Source organism: Mus caroli, chromosome 9, assembly GCF_900094665.2.
Source record: "Mus caroli chromosome 9, CAROLI_EIJ_v1.1, whole genome shotgun sequence".
Classification (NCBI taxonomy): domain Eukaryota; kingdom Metazoa; phylum Chordata; class Mammalia; order Rodentia; family Muridae; genus Mus; species Mus caroli.
In genome coordinates this window covers 10666090-10686278 of record NC_034578.1, presented here as the reverse complement: position 1 = coordinate 10686278, position 20189 = coordinate 10666090, and the positions used below count along the sequence as shown (strand labels likewise).

Genomic DNA, 20189 nt, shown 5'->3' with positions numbered 1-20189 from the left:
TTCGCAACGCGTCCCACACTTTGGCCATGTACTTGATTCATTGGAACTGAGGTTTTTACTCACACCCTTATCTCAAAAATGTCCCTGGCACAGTCCTTAGTTGGGAGGGGTTGGACTCCGGTGTGAGAGTTCAGAATGTACTCTGGGGTGAGAGTTCTGGTGGTCAGTAATTTTCCTCTTTCACTGGTAGGAGCACTCCCCGACTCTGGAACCAAAACTTCTAGGCCAGCAGAACCTAGAGTTGTGGGGACAGGAAGCAAAATTTCTAGAGGGTCACTAGGAGTGAAGTGAGTGGAACTATTCCCTTTTCCTCCCCTTGATTCCTGGACCCATGGATCCTGGCTATGGGAGAAACTGTACCACGTATCAGATACTGATTCAAAGCATATACTGCCTTTTGAAGAACTCTGCTCCAGCCTTCCATGCTGTTACCACCTAATTGGTGCTGTAACTGTGTCTTCAAAAGGCCATTCCTTCTTTCTATCAGACCAGCTGCTTCAAGATGATGGGGAATATTGTAAGACCAGTGAATTCCATGATCATAGGCCCACTGTTGCACTTCTCTGGCTGTGAAATGAGTTCCTTGGTCAGAAGCAATACTGTGTGGAATACCATGCTGATAGATAAGGCATCCTGTGAGTCCACGGATGGTGGTTTTGGCAGAAGCATTATGTGCAGGAAAGGCAAATCCATAACCAGAATAAGTATATACTCCAGTAAGAGCAAAACATTGTGCTTTCCGTGGAGGAAGTGGTCCATTGTAGACAGCCTGCCGCCAGGTTGCTGGCTGATCTCCTCCAGGAGTGGTGCCATATCTGGGGCTCAGTGTTGGTTTCTGCTGTTGGCAGATCTGGCATTCAGCAGCAGCTGTAGCCAGGTTAGCCTTGGTGAGTGGAAGTCTGTGTTGTTGAGCCCAAGCATAACCTTCATCTCAGCCACCACGGCCACTTTGCCATTGAGCAATGGCAGGGATGGCTGGGGAAAGAGGCTGATAGAACGGGTCATCCTATCCACTTGATTATTGAACTCCTCCTCAGCTAAAGTCACCTTTTGATGAGCATTTACATGGGATACAAATATCTTCACATTCTTTGCCCATTTGGAGAGATCTATCCACATTCTTCTTCCCCAGATGTCTTTCTCACCAGTTTTCCAATTGTGATCTTTCCCAGTTCCTGACCATCCAGCCAATCGTACATCTGGCCATTTCTTCTTCCAAACAAACTGTAATACCATGTGCCCACTGTGGAGATTTTCCTTCACCTTTATCTTTCAGGGTTGTCCCGGAAAGGGGTTTTAATGCTGCAGCTGTCCACTTCTCAGTGGGGCCTGCATAATGTGCAGAGCTGTCAGTAAACCAGGTCCTAGTCTTCTCTTCTTCAGTCAGATGATCATAGGGCACACCCCATGAGGCTATAGGCACATACTTGTACAGCAGATGGCATAGTAACAGGAGTAGAAACCATAGGCATTTCAGCAACTTCTCCATGTGACTTGCTTGTACCTCCAGGACCTGCTCTGGCTGGATCACATATATACCACTTCCATTTGATAATAGACTGTTGCAGTGCATGTCCTACTTTATGACTTGGAGGGTCTGATAGCACCCAGCTAATGATCAATAGTTCAGGTCCCATGGTAACTTGGTGTCCTATTGTCAAACATTGAGTTTCCACTAAGGCCCAATAGCAGGCCAAGAGCTGTTTTTCAAAGGGAGAATAGTTGTCTGCAGATGATGGTAGAGCTTTGCTCCAAAATCCCAAAGGTTTCTTCTGTGATTCACCTAAAGGGTCCCATCAGAGGCTCCAAACAGCATCTCTATCTGCCACTGACACCTCAAGTACCATCGGTCTGCTGAATCATATGGTCCAAGTGGTAGAGCAGCCTGCACAGCAGCCTGGACCAGTAGAAGAGCCTTCTGTTCTAGGCCTCCACACAAAGCTAGCAGCTTTCTGAGACACTTGGTAAATAGGCCAAAGTAACACACCCAAGTGAGGAATGTGCTGTCTCCAGAATCTAAATAGACCTACTAAACATTGTGCTTCTTTCTTGGTGGTGGGAGGTGCCAGGTGCAATAAATAACCTTTCACCTTAGAAGAAATATATCTGCAAGCCTCACACCTCTGTACTCCTAAGAATTTCACTGAGGTAGATGGTCCTTGAATTTTGGTTGGATTTATTTCCCATCCTCAGATATGCATATGTGTTACCATCAAATCCAAAGTGGTTGCTACTTCCTGCTCACTTGGTCCAATCAGCATAATGTCATCAATATAGTGTACCAATGTGATAATTTGTGGAAGAGACAAATGATCAAGATTCCTTCTAAGTTATGACACAGGGCAGGGAAGTTAATATTTCCTTGAGGCAGAACTGTAAAAGTATACTGCTGGCCTTGCCAACTAAAAGCAAATTGCTTCTGGTGGTCCTTATGGACAGGTACTGAGAAGAAGGCATTTGCCAGATCAATAGCCACATACCAGGTGCCAGGAGATGGGTTAATTTACTCAAGTAATGAAACTACATCTGGCACAGCAGCTGCAATTGGAGTTACTAACTGATTTAGTTTTCCATAGTCAACTGTCATTCTCTAAGATCCATATCTCTTCTGCATTGTCCAGAAAGGAGTTAAAGGGAAATGTGGTGGGAATCATCACCCCTGCATCTTTCAAGTCCTTGATAGTGGCAGTAATTTCTGCAATTCCTCCAGGAATACAAAACTGTTTTTGATTCACTATTTTCTTTGGCAGAGGCAACTCTAAAGGCTTCCATTTAGCCTTTCCAACCATAATAGCCCTCACTCCACAGGTCAGAGAACCAATGTGAGAATTCTGCTAATTTCTGAGTATATCTATCCCAATTATCCATTCTGGAACTGGGGAAATGACCACAGGATGTGTTTGGGGACCTACTAGACTTACTGTAAGTCAGACATCAGTCAAAACTCCATTAATCACCTGTCCTCCATAAGCCCCTACTTTAACTGGAGGGCCACAATGTTTCTTGGGGTCTCCTGGGATCGGTGTCAACTCAGAACCAGTATCCAATAGACCCCCAGAAAATCTTATTGTTTCCTTTCCCCCAGTGTACAGTTACCCTTATAAAAGGCTGTAGGTCCCTCTGGGGAAGGACTGGAGAAAGGCTAACAGCAAAACTTTTAGGTGTCTTATCAAGATACTTCCTCAGGGGAACCTGGCCACCCCTTCATTTAAGGGGTCCTGGATCTGCAAACTGGCTCAAGTCTGGAAATTGATTCACTGAGTGGACTGAGAATGCCTTCTGCCATGATCCAATGTAGCCTTTCTTTCATTTGTTTGAGAATTTTTCTGCTTATACAGATCAAACTGATATGCGGTAGGCTTCCTATCTATTTCAATCCTGGAAACACCGTGATTGATTAGCCAGTACCAAAGGTCCAAATGAGTCATGCCATTATAAATTTCACCTCTCAAGCTGGGCAAGTGGTGGCACACACCTTTAATCCCAGCACTTGGGAGGCAGAGACAGGAGGATTTCTGAGTTAGAGGCCAGCCTGGTCTACAGAGTGAGTTCCAGGACAACTAGGGCTACACAGAGAAACCCTGTCTTAAAAAACCAAAATAATAATAAAAAATAATAAATTTCACCTCTCCTGTGCTGACCATTATGGGGTATGTCATTATAAACATTGTTTTCTCTACAATGTCTATTATAATAACTATGATCACATTGTCTCTGGAGATTCAATCGGCCACCTGGCCCTTATTACTTTGGGGCCCAATTAAACCCATAGAATTTAATTCATCTAATTGAACAGTAGCATCTCCAACCCTAAGGTCTGGTACAAGGAAAAGGGCAAGAACAAAACTCTTCAAATGTGCTGGTGCTCCTCTCACCAGTTTGTGTCTTATAGGGCTGGTGAAGGGCATATCTTCTGGACCTTCCCATTGTGGACAATTAGGCTTTATACAATATATCCACTCTGGCATTGCAATTTCCCTAAGCCTTAAAAATCCCTTCGTCAACACTAAGCCACCGAATTATATCAGGCTTTTGATAAACTTCAGCCAACCATTTAAACAAACTTCTGCCACCTCTTTTTTAGCTGTGTGAGCTTCCATATTAAACCTAGAATCTCCAGAGGGTCCATGCCAATAAATTCAGCCTGATCTAGTTTTATCTTCCTTCCACCATTATCCCACACCCTTAAAATCTATTCCTACACACATTCCCCAGGCTTCTGCTTGAATGAATTAGCAAACTCATTAAGCTCCTTAGTAGTATAGTTCATTTCCTCATGGACTACACCTTCTACCTCCCCTCTAGGACCCTGTTTTGCTTGAGTCTGGTTATAGGTCTAGAAGAAACTATTGGTAGGCCTTGAGAAACATCAATATTGTCTGGCGTTTTCTGCAGTGAAAGTCACTGCTGGTTTATCAGACTCTGAGAGATTAATTTCCTCATGTGGGAAAGGCATTATTTAAGGGGGGGGCTGAGGGTACTACTTCCTCAGGTGAGGCAAACCCTTGAGAATCTGAAGATTCAAAATTCTCAGCTTCAACAGGGTCTTCCCACACATCCCAAGTTATAGGATCCCATTCTTTGCCAATTAATGCCCTTACGATAACTGCTGACACCCACTGAGGCTGAGACCTGAATTTTCACTGTAATTCAGCCAACCTTATAATGAGGGCTTCAGTTTGATTTTCTACAACTTGAGCTCTATGGCTGCTGGTACCAGCATAGTGGGGGTATTCCTGTGACAACTTGACCATGTTTTTGGGAAGACTATGGGAGGACTTTGAAAGTTTGGGCTAGAAGATCCATTCAGTGTTAAGAGCTCTGTGGGATGTTGTGTAGGAACTTGGAAGATAATGTTGAGAACAGTGCAGACAATGGAGGTCTGGCTTGTGAAATTTCAGAGGGAAGATTAAAGACTCTTTTCAGGGCCCTGTTTTTGTTGTAAAGAATTTGTGGTTTTGGTTAGCTGGGGCTGAAAAATCAGCTGTGATTAACAAGATTCCAGAACCAATAAAATGAAACCTTTGTATTACTGGGACTACTGATGCTGGTTAGCTGGAGCTAAGAAATTAGCAGTGATTAAGAAGAGGCCAGAATCACTGAGGTGAAATCTGGCAACTGTTTTCTGCGAGCATAGAGGCTGTATTCCAGAAATAGCCAAGATTGAACCTTGTGCTGTGGCTGGACTTGGTAATGTGTAAGAGTTACCCAGGTGGTACTGGTTTTGAAGGCATGAAGGGGTCATGAAGAGCAGCTGAGTCTCGGCACTGTGAAAAGCCACAGAAGGCCATTGGTGAAGGTGCAGTCTCAGTTGCAATTGATGACCCAAGACTTGAAGGGGTCATGCAAAGGAGTTGAGGCTTGGCACCATGAAGAGAGCCTATGAGAGGCTATTGGTGAAGCCTAGTTGCAGTGGAAGACAGCAGTGTTTTGGAAATGCCAGTACCATGAGATGAGCACCAAGAACAGCAGCAGCAGTAGAATACTGGCAGCTCGAGCCTAGAAGACAAGGTGTGTGCTAGAAAGGGCATGGCTGGAGAAGTGACCGAAGCCCTTGGAGGAGCCCAGAAGATTGTGAGTTGAATCCCAGACATTGGACAATTGGAGTTTGACTTTGCTTTTGATTGTGACTGTGCCCTGATATTTTTTCCCTCTTGAAGGAAGAAGATATTTTAGTGGAGCCCACAGTTAAGAGACTTAATTGTAAAAAGACTTTGAATTTTAAAAGTGATTGGATATTTTAAAGTGATTGAAAATTTTAATATGTAGAAAATTGCACATGAGACTTTGTGGCTTTTAAAGTTATTTAGATCTTGGGGATGAATAAGAAACTAAGGGTTGAGGCTTAATAGTGATGTGTTTGTGTGTCAACTTGACAAGGGGTCAGTTGTACTCATTGGTTTTGTGTCAACTTGACACAAGCTGGAGTTATCACAGAGAAAAGAGCTTCAGTTGAGGAAATGCCTCCATGAGATCCAGCTGTAAGACATTTTCTCAATTAGTGATTAAGGGGGAGTGCCCCTTGTGGGTGGGACCATATCTGGGCTGGTAGTCTTGGGTTCTATAAGAAAGCAAGATGAACAAGCCAGGAGAAGCAATCCAGTAAGCAGCACCCTTCCATGACCTCTGCATCAGCTCCTGTTTCCTGACCTACTTGAGTTCCAGTCCAGACTTCCTTTGGTGATGTACAGCAGTGTGGAAGTGTAAGCTGAATAAACTATTTCCTCCCCAACTTGCTTCCTGGTTATGATGTTTTTGCAGGGATAGAAACCCTGACCAAGACAATATGTATCTATATAAAATATGTGTATATTTATAAAATAAAATCTTAAAAACATATGATTCAATTTTTCAATGATCACATTTCAGTATTGTGTTCCCAGCAATTTATGAAAAAACAAACATTTGAATGGGATTGAGAAAAAGGGCACCCAGTCAAACAGTGAAGATGCAGTGGCACCACATTACCCTGACAGGAGAAGGCAAGCCATTCATAGAGTGGGTTGCAGAAGTTTCCATGTCCTAGTCTGCTTGCCTCCGAGGCTCAACCCTTAGGCCTTTACACCATACCTACCTTCTTGCTAGGACACAGCTATTTCTGCTCTAGAGCTTTAGCTCAGGGGCCAGCAAAAGTCTCTCTTCACTCACAAAGCCAGCTGTGACAGCCCTGGTTAAAGCTGGAGCTGTTCCTCCTGCTGGCCTCTATCATCCTGTACTCTTGTCTCCAGCATTCTGCATGTTTGTGGTCTTGTGTTATGTTAAAATTACTTTCTCTCCACCTCTATGCAGAACATGTGCAATAAGTTCCATAAGGGCATGCTTAGTGCTAAAGGCCAAACATTTAAAACTGATTATCACTAGCATTTGCCTAGTAAAACTTTTGCAAATAAATGAGTGAACAGATGAATGAATGAGCTCTAATAGGAAGAGCTCAGGTCCTGCTGTAGAAGGTTGTGTTTTATCTGTGTATCTTTTCTGCTGTATGTGAGGTGACGGGTAAGCACTCTTCTACTGCACACATCCACAGTCTGAGAGAGGAAAGGTAACTTATCTTCTGCTTACCCCAGTCTGGACTTTAAAAGAAAACATACAAGACCCAGAGAAAGGAATTCCTTTCCGAAGATAGTCTCTTAAGTGAAAACTCACGTGATGAGCAGGCTTCTTTATGTATAGCATCAAAATTTTAGTTAGGTCAGGCTACCCCAATCCAATTACAACTGTAATCAAATCTCCCTTCATTTCTACCAATTGAATCATTCCCCTCTTTCTACTAAAATCCATCATCTATGAACCTGATAGCTCAAAAAAAAAAAAAAAAAAAAAGGTGACTATTTTTCCTAGTAAAGAAATGTAAGCATGTGACCACAAGCCTATGTGTGAGTTTAGGGTTGTCCTTCAGGCAATCTGATTGAATAATCTCCCCAGCCCCGCCTAAATGCCCATGAATTAATATGTAAAGGAACTCAGGCTTGTCCACCATGAGCTCTCTCTATTTAAATAGTGTATAAATGAATCTCACCTTTTCTTTTGCCCTCCCACTGTGTGGCTGTGTGGAATTTAACTGTAAAAATGGACTCTATAAATCTAACTACTTTCCTATTGGATTGTCTCTTCCTTACAGATTTTTGAGTTTTTAGTGCTTTGGGTAGTAATTCTTGCTTCTTACTCATGCTGCACATACCACTTCCTACTTCTTAGCTTCTCATTTGAAAATATTTGATACTGATTTTGATATATGGGAATCTTCCATTTGGGGATTTAATTTATGATTCCTTTTTCTTAAGTGCATGCTGTTTTTTACTCGAGAATGTTCGTTCTTCGAAATCATACTCATATTCTCTGTTAGTACCTTCTAAAGACTTCTCAGGTCACCAAGCATTCATTTTATTCATGATGTGATGGTGTCTTGACGTCTAGTTAAACAATTCTTATTACTTCTTCCTGTGTTCCAAGGTCTCTTTGCCCTTCATATATTCAGGAGCTAACTGTCAAGTTCTTTACACTTGGAATTTTAACTGAAATAATATTACATTTGCAAATTTAAGAACTGATGTTTTTATAGTAGTGAGTCTTCAGATTTAGGAATGAAGTATATATTTTTTCTTTTTTAATTTAATCATTCCATTCGTTTACATCTCAAATGACATCCCCCTTCCTGTTTACCCTCCACAACTCCTCATCCTCCATCTGCTGTCTCCCCCCTCCCCTTTGCCTATATGAGGGTGCTGTACCACACACCTACCCACTTCCATCCCACTGCTCCAGCATCCCCCTACTACAAGACCAAGGGCCTCCCCTCCCATTGATGTCAAACAAGGCCATCCTGCGCTACATATATATCTGGAGCCATGGATCCCTCCCTGTACATTCCTTGGTTGGTGGTCTAGTCCTCGAGAGCAGTAGGTGGTCCAGCCAGGTCTTCCTATGGGATTGCAATTCCCCTCTGCTCCTCCTGTCCTTCTGCGAGCTCACCGGGGACCCCTGAGCTCAGTCTAATGGTTGGCTCCAAACTTCCGAATCTGCATTGGTCAGTTGCTGGCAGAAACTCCCAGGGAACAACCACACCTGGTTCCTGTCAGCAAGCACCTTTTGGCATCAGCAATAGTGTCAGGGTTTGGTGTCTGCAGACAGGATGGATCCCCAGGTGGGCAGTCCTCCAATGGCCCTTCCTTCAGTCTCTGCTCCATTTTTTGTCCCTGTCTTTCCTCTTTTCATTTGTTTAGATTATCTTTGTTTTCAAAAGTATATCAGGATACTACTCTGAATATATTTACATTACTGCCTCATAGAAATGCCACAAGCTCTCATTAATAGTTAATGCTATTGTCAATGATATTCTTAAAGTTGGATCATTTATAACTGATGTATACAAGTATAATTGATTTTTATATATACCTATTTTAAATTCAGAGAACTCACCAAACTCTTCTGTTAATTCAAGTGGTTTACTCTGAATAGTTTTATACACAAACTATCTACCAATAATAATAATGTGTTTCTTTTTTTTCCAGTCTCTTTTCACTCTGTCTTCCCTTTTTCTTTGCCTTGTGTTGGTTAGAACTTCCAGGACAATGTTGAATAAAGATTCTGACCCCAGGCGTCCTTATTTTTTTCTTGATCTGCAAGATAAAACTTTTAACTTACTACTGTTGAGTACAGTTTTGATGGTTTGCAATGGTATGTTTTATGATACTTTTCTTACTATTTTAGGTTGTTGAAAACTATGTTTAAAGCCATAAATTTGATAGAAGGTTTTATTATGACATTTTCATCTATGCATATAGTGTATTTTGGTCATGTTCACACCTCTTCTCCTCCTACTGATTCCACTTCCACTTCCCAACTAATCTCTTTTCTACTTTAACATCTACTTATTGTTTTATTTTGTGACCCAGTGAGTTTCACTACGGTTGCTTACAGGAGCATGGGATTCTTACCAGTGGCTATACCACTGAAGAACATGTCTTCCTTCCCCTGGAAATCATTAATTACCTATAGATCTTCAGAGAGGGATGGGACCTTGTGAGTCCCGATCTCTTCTCTGTCAGGATGTTGACAAATCCAATCTTGTGTAGGTCCAGCACAGGTAATCACAGCTTTTAAGTTCAAGAGTATAAGCCATATTATGCTTGAAGATTATTCTTTGATACTCTGCGACTGTCTGCCATTCTTCCTGCCCCTTCCACCATGTTTTCTGAGCCTGGAAGGGGAGATATAGGTGATCTAGGGCTGAGCATCCAACAGCCATTTACTCTCAGTTCTGGACTAGTTACAAGTCCTTGCAGTTATTGCTGCTTGCTTCAAAGAGAAGCTTCTCAGACCAGAGCGTGACTAGCACTAGTGTGTATGTGCAGACATTTTCAAATGATCAAGTACCTCTTCTGCACTGAGATCCTTTTAATCTGTCAGGATGTAATAAATAGACTTAAGGTTTTACCTAATCGTTTTTTGCTGGAGTAAGCCACCAGTGCCCCTAGTCTTCGAGTCAGGGTGCTCATACTTTATTTAGAGTTTTTGTGTCAGTGTTCAAAAGAGATACTGTTTTCTTTCTTCTCGTCGTTAGGATCTGTGCCATGGTACAAACTAGGAAGCACACCTTTTGCTCTCTGGGAAAGTTTGCCAAGATTGGAATTACATTTGTGTTTTAATGGTTGGTAAAATCCCCTGGTACAGCCATCTTGAGTTTGGAATTTTGTTTCTAAGAGTTTGGCTGCTACTTCAGTTTCTTTGATGGTTATGAATGTAGTCAATCTTCTCATTTCTTGTGTCTGTTATATTTTTCTAGAAATCTATTCCTTTAATTTAAAATGTGCATTAGTAAAATTATCCATTCTCTTTATTTCTTTTTTTTCTTCCTGCTTTCTCTTTCTCTTTCTGTTTTCAGTTCTTTTGTGTCACCAGCCTTTACACAGATGACCTCTGTCACCAGAGCTGGCTATCTGTCAGCAGTGACCTCTGTCACCAGAGCTGGGTATTTGTGGCTTATACTTTTATTCTTTATCATTTTCACTGAAGATTTTTCAAGCTTATTAAAATTCTCAAAAGTTTGGGTTTCTCTGTACTCTATTTTATATAGTTTTGCATTTCATTGCTTTCTGGTCTTATTTATTTATTTAGTTAGTTAGTTTTTTAAAGTTTTTTTTCAAAAAATAATATTTTTAGGTTGATGCCTGTGTAAGATTGATGCCTGTGTAGTTCATATAATTTCCTAGCCTCCTGCCTTAGCTATTTCTTTAATTAAGGTTTTCAACTTTTCTTTAATATTATTTACCAGCATACCACAGGTTTGAAAAGTAGTAGTTTCATTCTCATTTATATAGGATGAATTTCCACATTTAACGTTTTAGTTCATTCTTATTAAGGGTTTATTAAAAACATATTTTCAGTTTATAAATTTGGGGGTTTCTAATTTTTTTGTCATTACTTTCTGATTTCACTTCATTGTTTTATAGTAGTAGAATATATTCTGTATATTTTAAAATTTTGACACTTGTGGAAAAAAGCCATACTCTGGTCAACTTTCTGAAGGATTTATAATACTTGAAAAAATGTATTTTGCAATTTGGGAAAATATAATTCTGTGTTTCTATTGCTTTTTAACTAGATGTATCAATAAGATTCTGGTTTATACTGTCATCCCTAGGTTCCTTTATATTTAAAATGGTCTCAGATTAGGTGATAAATGGTAGGATATGATAGTATGAAAGTTTAGAACAACTCTTATTATAATCTGCAATGAATGTAGGATTTTTACTATGTCAGGCAACATTAATGAATATGTCTAGTTAGCAAGAATTTGGCTTGTGTCAAGTTCCAAAGCAAAAAAGAGCAGTTATGAGCAACAGAACTATAATAATATATATGAAATATTGTAAACCCAATATTCAGTTAAAACAATACAAACAATATTTAAGAAGGAATCTAAAATCAAGAAATGTTTGTATTTTGCGCACACTCACACACACCAAAGCTTCTTAGAGTGTAAGGAAATAGGATATCACCTATCACTTTCATGGTTAAAGTATGCTCAAAGAGCTGAATGAAATATGGCTCCAATTTTCGTTTGTTTGTTTGTTATTTCACTATAATACTAATTCAGAGCATCAGGAGTGAATTGAATTTACTCTAGAAAAATTGCTCAAGTATAATTGTAAATCAAGCCAAATTTTGCAAAGAGGATGATTGTAGATGGTGAGATTTTGTATGCCAACTCTTAATGTTAAGTAGTATAGAGATAAAGCAGAGGAGTCATATAGGTATGTACAAAGGAAGGAGTAGATGGGAAATTAAGAAATGGCACCTCTAAAAACAAAGCAAAAGAAAATGCAAAGACCAGAAATTCAGATTTGTTTTTCCTAAACACAGTATTTTACCTGTGTGGAAAACAAACAAAAACAAAAAAGAAGGTGCCAACACAAAAATGGAGATGTATATCAGTGTAGCAGGAAACAAACAACAAAAACTCTTGACATGAACACACACAGCTAAGTTCCATGATTTTTGGCAAAAGTGTTAATTATAGAAAAGTCATTATCTTCAGTGAGGTACTGGGGAAACTGGATTTCCATATTTAGAATAAAAACTAGATCCTTATCTCTCACCTTTAGATCCATATAAATCACCTATACGTGGACTGAAACCCACACTGTTAAACTCCAAAATCTGAAGATACTACAGAGCAAACAAACCAACCCAAAACCATATATGCAATAGGTACAAACTTTCTGAGAAGGACTCCAGTAGCTCAGAAAATAGGGACAATTAATTATCAGCAAATGGGACTTGAAGAAATCAAAAGGCTCTCTGTACAGCAAAATTAGTAAGTGAAGAGGCAGCCTACAGAATGGGAGGACATCTGCCAACTATACATCTGACAGAGTACTCAGCACACACAACAACACACAACAACACACAACAACAAAAATGCTTAACATCCTTAGCCATCTGGGAAGTGCAGATTAAAACTACTCTGATTCGGTCTCACCCCATGTCAGGATAGCTATCAGGAGAATAACAAAACTGCTGGAAAGGACTGAGAGAGACGGGGAGGGAGAGACCATCACTCACTGTTTATGGGGTACAAACTGATACAGTCACTATGAGATATGAAGATTTTATTTCAAAACCTAAACCTAGGGCTTCCATATGACACAGTGATTCCATCTCTAGGCACTCAAAGGACTGAGTATCTAAAAAGCTACTTGTTCATCTATGCCTGTGAGAAAAAGGAATTGCTAGGAAAATAAATCGGCCTGCACATCCATCAATAGATGAATTAATAATAAGAATGTGGGACATATACACATTGGAGTTTTCAACGGTAAAGAAACACGGAATTAGGCTGTTGTCAGGAAAATGGATAGAACTGGAAAATATATTAAGTGGACTTACCCAGGCTCAGAAAGACAAAGACCACATGTTCTCACATGTGAATCATAGCTTCAAATTTTTTATTCATTTGTATCTACATAAGAGTCAGAATGCAAAGATATCAGAAAACTAGAAAGAGTCCCATGAGAAACAAACATTAATCCAGCAGAAAATTAAATCTATAACTAAAATCTCCGTAATCTATGATATATTTAAAATCTAAATGTTGTGATTAATTGGATTAGCATCTGACCATTTATGGGGAATTTCAAATTCTGAATTGTGTTCTATTAGCTATTGCTATCCAAATTTATGACTGATGTATTTCCTCTTCTGATTTCCACTGAGAAAAATAAGTAAATAAAAAGATACATGCATGGTTTCTAGAAGGTAGACTACTTAAACAAAACACAAAGAAGTAAGTGGAAAAATAATAAATTTAATTACATTTAGTGTTTTCCAAAATATGTGTGACCTATAATTAAAATAGAGGTTGTTGGTCAGTAGTAAGGTATTTGTGAAAAGGTAATGGTCAGAATTTTCTGACCATCCAAACATTGAAAGGTTACAAGTTAACAGGAGAAGTAGTTCAGCTGGACGACTGACTTTAAAGTATTAACTACCATCATAATTCATAGGCTGAAACGTGAAAAATGTTGGTACATGAACAATAATGGGATAAATCGATAAAATGGTCAGCCCAAGATGCTGACTCACAAGTACACCTAGATCACTGAAGAAACAAAAACACCTGTTGTATCAGTATCTTTTCAGGATGGCCAGCAGGGTCACTATATTGACACGGACATGCACAGATTCAGTGGAACACAAATTCCCAAAGCTCTTATGATAGGCAGATTAAAAAAAAATTCAGGGCAACTCAAGGAAAAATGAATAATCTTCAGAAAACAAAATGGAGCTGAAGTAACTGGATATCCATGTGCAAAAGAATGAATTTGGATTCCTACACAAGAATTAATTTCAATTGAGACCATAGACTTAAAGGTCAACTAAAGCATCCGAGCCAGACAGCAACTGCTTCATGATGTCAGATAAGACAGTAATTAGTGCCTCAGCACAGCACCAGTGCTGGGCAACACATTTAACATTGGTAAATTGGACTTTTTAAGATTTTTGCTGAGTGTTGTAGCACATTCCTGTAATCCCAGCAGCTGGGAGACTGAGCTATTATAGTCCTAGGCACACCCCCTCCAAAAGATCAAAACATATGCACTTCAAAAGACATACTCAAGATAAAAGAACTTTTTTACAATTCAGTAATAAAACAAAAGATTTGAGCAGAAATTTCTTTAAAAATATGCAGAATGGTCAATAAGCCTATGAAAAGATCCTCAATGTAACTAGTCTTACTAAGGAAGTGCATGTTACAACCAGGATGGATATCCCTGGAGTTTTTCTAAGAGAGAAGACAATTGGAGAGGTTGTCTATGCAACTGACACCCTGATAACTTTGGTGGGAGAAAAAAAATGTAGTTATTTCTGGAAAACAGTGTAATAATTTCTCAAAATGTTAAACAGAGCTGTCAATTGGTTCAGCAATTTTAGGTATCCAAGACAGACATGTATATGAATGTTCATAACAGCATTGTTAACAGCCTTAGAGTGATAAAAACCCAAATTTATATCAACTGATGAATGGAGAAGTAAAATGTGGTCTATCTGTACATTGTAGAACACTATTTGGTCATAAAAAGAAACCAAATGCTGGTATGTAATACAACACAAATCTCAAGAATTTGCAGTAGAAAAGAAACTAGGCACACAAGGCCACAGATTACAGGTTTCACTTACGTTTGATATCAGGAATAGGAAATTGAAACAGTAGAGTTGCTCTGGTGTGAGTGGGAATGGGCTGAGGATGGAAACATGTGTTTTGGAGTGACTGATAAACCTTACAATTAGATTTCAGAGATGACTGATTGTACAGCACTACATGTAACCAGCATTTAATAGCATTGAAGTGGACACCTAAACATGAAAATTCTGTCTCAATAAAATTTTAAAAACTGCCTGAAGTAAATGATAAAGGAGAAGCTACCATTTTTTACTGGTTGGACTGAAGGCTTTGTTAGTCATCTGATCTCTGTGTAGTTGAGAGAGGGCTTCACAGTGTAGCCCTGCCTGTCCTTGGAACTCACCAGTTAGCCTGGGTTACCCCAATCTCAGGGTCCTTTTGCCTCTTTTGGAATGCTGAGATTACAGCATCAATTACCACACCTTATTTTTTATTTTAGTGTATCTATTTAAAAGAAGAAGAACTGGATATGGTGAGTTCAATGCCAGCCTGGTCTGCAGAGCTAGTTCCACACAGCAAAACCCTGTCTCAGAAAGCAAACAAGCAAACAACAACAACAACAACAAAAATCCCAATAAAATTCTCAGACACCACAAATTGCTGGGACCCAGTTACTTATTTAAAAACCTACCTGGGCATAATGACACATACTTTTAATCCCAGCACTTCCAGGACAGCCAAGGCTATGTAGAGAAACCCTGTCCTACCTCAAAACAAGTATAAATTTCAAGTCTTTTAATTAGACTCACTTTTAGATATTGCCAGGTGTTTCCTGATTCCTATTGGAGCAACAGTGCCTGCTCTTAACTCAGTGCCTCTTCTTAAATCCATTTAACCTGATACAGGCAAACCAGAACATCCCCATAACGTGAATACAGAGAGAAAAGATGCAGTGCAGAGAGCAAATGGAACTTCAAAACAATTTAACCCTTTCAGCGAGAAGAGAAGTCTTCAGCAATTAATCTACAGTGAACATTCACACAGCCAAAGTAGTTTCTGGAACCAAAAAATGATGGGAGACTTGGCTAAAAGAAAACGACAAACTGTTGAAAATAAAATCAGGTAATAAAATGAAAGGCTCAGCTATGAGGCTTGGTGTCCAAATGATAGATTATACATACACATGGAGAGAAGGAGAAATGGAGGGAGAAAGAAATGCAGCAACGCAGAACAGGAGTTTATGAAAGGCATACCTACAGCAGATCAAATTCATCATTCACACCCTGACAGACATGTTGAAAATGATCAGAGGAGTATTCTCAAAGTGTACACAGAATTTATAGAAGGATTAGCAAAAGGTTGCTCTTGGATTTTTGAAAAGACACCGGTAGAAAAATGTCTTCAGAATTCTCAAAATGAAAGCAGCAGCATAGAAACAAGTTAAGTTCAGATTTCAAACTTTGGCAAACAGGTTTGGTGTTCATAGCAACCCAATAACTCCAAGGTTGATGTTTCATAGGAAACTTTTGACATGATTTTTGCCTTACTTAGAGCTGAAGCCAGAATTCATTGCATAGTATCTACTGCAGCAAAAATGGTAGACACTAACCTTGGAAGATCTAGATAAGTTTTGTCATCTAGCTCTGCTATGGTTGTGGTGAGATTGCAGAGGCAACAGTGGCTTAAATTCTAGTTACAAATGGCTTTTCCTCAGCATCTTTTATGTTTTTACTAAGAAAAGGTTTTATGAATGCCCAGTGCAGGTTGTTGGATATTCTTCCTGGATGCCATCTTCAAAGTCCGGTGTGTTTCTTCTGGAGACTTTTAATCTCTATGGAGTTTCCAGGGATGTTCCCAGTGGATATTCCCTGCCAAAGCAAGTGAGTATAATGGATGGAGCCTGCCAGGAAGAGCCGGAGGGACCTAACATAATAGAGAGGTAGCCCATGGAGGACGGAGGAGGAAAGACATCAGGATGCAGGTTGTCCAACTACCTAGGACCACTGGTTCAGCTTCAAGCAAGCATGGGGCTCCAGGAAGAATATCTCTGAAAGGAGAACTCTGCTTCAGTGACCTACTTGGCTTTGGGATTTAGATTTACATTTCTAGGAATGAATCAGGAAGTGAATATACAGAAAAGGAAAAAGAATGGAAATTTATAAACAAGTAGTATTGCAGTCATTGTTCACTATACAAATCAGCTCTGATCAATTTTATGTGGCAAAGATTCAAGATTTTAAGCAGGAAATGTGATAAAGAGATGAGGGCTCAGGGCCAGTCGGGGATGCAGTATCACAGAATACATTCCACATTGATTGTAGGATGGCGTTCATGGGATCTGAAACTGAAAAAGCCTAAAAGCACAGGAAGAACAGAATAAATACCTAAAATACACAAGCAGTTGGGTCTGAGGGGCAGGAGTGAAGGAGAGGAGATGTATGCATGGGGCTTCTCTCAGTTGTGTGCTATAAAATCCAGTATACTTTACACCAAAGGGAGAATGTGTTGGTGTTAAGTCATGCACAAGACTCACAGACTCACTTGGAGCAGATCTAAAACTTATAATTCAAGGTAATTTATTCATTGAGTGTTGTGTTAGGGGAGTTAAGAACCTCTGCTGCTCTTTGTAAGTATCTGGATACAACCACTACCATCCCAGTTTCCATGCCGAATAAAGTAACTAGAACAACGTTAATAATGCCATGCCCAATTTATCATAGGCCACACTGAAGTCATAATGTGAGTTATATTGCTGGATTTTATGGCCAAATCCCACAATTTAGGATTTATGTCACAATATAACCTTTACTGATCTTGCCCAATCCTTCCTGCTGAGTATATTTATCTATATGCACACTTCTTGTACACTCCTAACTTGAATGTCCACAGAAAATACTGGCATTTAAAGACAAAAACAATCAGGAAAAGCCACTGATTTGCTGTGCTTTTGATTTGTACCTGACAAGAAATGGAGCACTGAGGTTTGTGGAGCAGACATATAGATGACTTGGGTAACACACAGCTCTGGAAGCTATACGTTCGTCACCTTCTGTGAGTGCCTACTGGAGGTACAAGCTGCCTGTCAAGAACACTGCCTTCTAAGGAGTGCCCATGTCAAGTGACTTTTATTAGGCATCTGCTGAATAGTAACCATGGAGTATGGAAAATGGAGCCCGTGAATACAATAAATTAAGCCTCATCATTTTTTTTTATTTCGCCCAATCTTTTTGAGGTGACAGTAGCAGTATTTGTATTTTGACAGACTTACAAAGGTATTAAAGGAGATAAGACAGAGAGGAGAGTTGGCCTCCAGGGAGGGCTCTGACCCCAGGACTCAGGCGAGATTGCCATCTTGTATCCTGGGTCTCTCAGAGATCAGTCCACGCAGGAGAGCGGCGGGTCACAGAAGCAACAGAGCTTCCTGGACAAAGTCCCTTCGGGCCTTTATCCTCAGCCAGGAGGCAGAGCTGAGCACCAGACCTCTGTACACCTTCCCTGCCGGAGGAGAGCTTGCCTGTAGGGAGTGCTGAGAGAGGCTAACAGAATCACAGAAGGAACAAGTTCCAGTCAGAGACAGCTAGAACATCTAACACCAGAGATTACCAGATGGCGAAAGGCAAACATAAGAATCTTACTAACAGAAACCAAGACCACTCTGCATGATCAGAACCCAGTACTTTCATCACAGCGAGTTCTGAATACCCTAACACACCCAAAAAGCAAGATTTGGATTTAAAATCATATTTCATGATGCTGGTAGAGGATTTTAAGAAGGGCATTAATAGTTTACTTAAAGAAATACAGGAGAACACTGCTAAACAGGTAGAAGTCCTTAAAGAGGAAGCACAAAATCCCTTAAAGAATTACAGGGATTACTGCTAAACAGGTAGAAGTCCTTAAAGAGGAAACACAAAAATACCTTAAAGAATTACAAGAAAACACAACCAAACAGGTGATGGAATTGAACAAAACCATCTAAGATCTAAAATGGAAGTAGAAACAAAGAAAACCCGCAGGGAGACAACTCTAGAGATAGAAATCCTAGGAAAGAAATCAGGAACCATAGATGAGAGCATCAGCAACAGAATACAAGAGATGGAAGAGAGAATCTCAGGTGCAGGAGAGTTCATAGAAAACATGGACACAACAATCAAGAAAATGCAAAATGCAAAAACGATCCTAACTCAAAACATCCAGGAAATCCAGGACACAATGAGAAGACCAAACCTAAGGAAAATCAGTATAGAAGAGAGCACATATTCCCAACTCAAAGGGCCAGTATATATATATATATATATATATATATATATATATATATATATATATATATATAAAAATATGAAAGCATCCCTAACCTAAAAAAAGACATGCCAATAAACATACAAGAGGCCTACAGAACTCTATATTTGGACCAGAAAAGAAATTCCTCCCGTCATATAATAGTCAAAACACCAAATTCACAAAACAAAGAATATGAAAAGCAGTAAGGGAAAAAAGTCAAGTAACATATAAAGACAGAACTATCAGAATTACACCAGACTTCTCACCAGAGACTATGAAAGCGAGAACATCTTTGGCAGATGTTATACAGAACCTAAGAAAACACAAATGCCAGCCCAGGCTACTGTACCCAGCAAAACTCTCAATTACCATAGATGGAGAAAACAAAATAATCCATGACAAAACCAAATTCACACAATATCTTTCCACGAATCCAGCCCTTCAAAGAATAATAAAGGGAAAACTCTAACACAAGGAGGGAAACTATGCCCCAGAAAAAGCAAGAAAGTAATCCTTCAACAAATCTAAAAGAAGATAGCCGCAAGAACAGAATCCCAATTCTAACAACAAATATAACAGGAGGCAGCAATTACTTTTCCTTAATATCTCTTAATATCAATGGATTCAATTCCCCAATAAAAAGACACAGATTAACAGACTGTCTACATAAACAGGACCCAACATTTTGCTGCATACAAGAAAATCACCTCAGGGACAAAGACAGATACTATACTACCTCAGAGTAAAAGGCTGGAAAACAATTTTCCAAGCAAGTGCTCTGAAGAAACAAGCTGAGTAGCCATTCTAATATTGAATAAAATCAACTTCCAACCCAATGTTATCAAAAAGACAAGGAGGGGCACTTTATACTCATCAAAGGTAAAATCTTCCAAGATGAACTCTCAATTCTCAATATCTATGCTCCAAATGCAAGGACATCCACATTCATTAAAGAAACTATAGTAAAACTCAAAGCACACATTGCACCACACACAATAATAGTGGGAGACTTCAACACCCCCATTCTCATCAATGGACAGATCCTGGAAACAGAAACTAAACAGAGACACAGTGAGACTAACATAAGTTATGAACCAAATGGATTTAACAGATATCTACAGAACATTTTATCCCTAAAACAAAAGGGTGTACCTTCTTCTCAGAACCTCATGGTACCTTCTCCAAAACTGATCATATAATTGGGCATAAAACAGGCCTCAACAGATACAAAAATACTGAAATTATCCCATGCATCCTATCAGATAACCACAGACTAAGGCTA

The 20189-nt window shown here is 39.6% G+C and overlaps 1 protein-coding gene across 4 annotated transcripts in view; it reads left to right on the top strand.

Moving 5' to 3' along the window:
* The window catches only part of Kdm4d (lysine demethylase 4D), a 38910-nt gene that overhangs the window by 5936 nt on the left and 12785 nt on the right, over positions 1-20189 (top strand). Inside the window, exons 2-3 of one of the 4 annotated variants that reach the window (XM_029481055.1) lie at positions 15532-15748; positions 16390-16506. The exons of 2 other annotated variants lie outside the window; for them this stretch is intronic. The gene's annotated coding sequence lies outside the window, so the exon portion shown is untranslated. Of the gene's footprint in view, positions 1-9143; positions 9178-15531; positions 15749-16389; positions 16507-20189 lie in introns of those variants that run through there. One more of the 4 variants, XM_021172763.2, reaches the window with a different exon arrangement.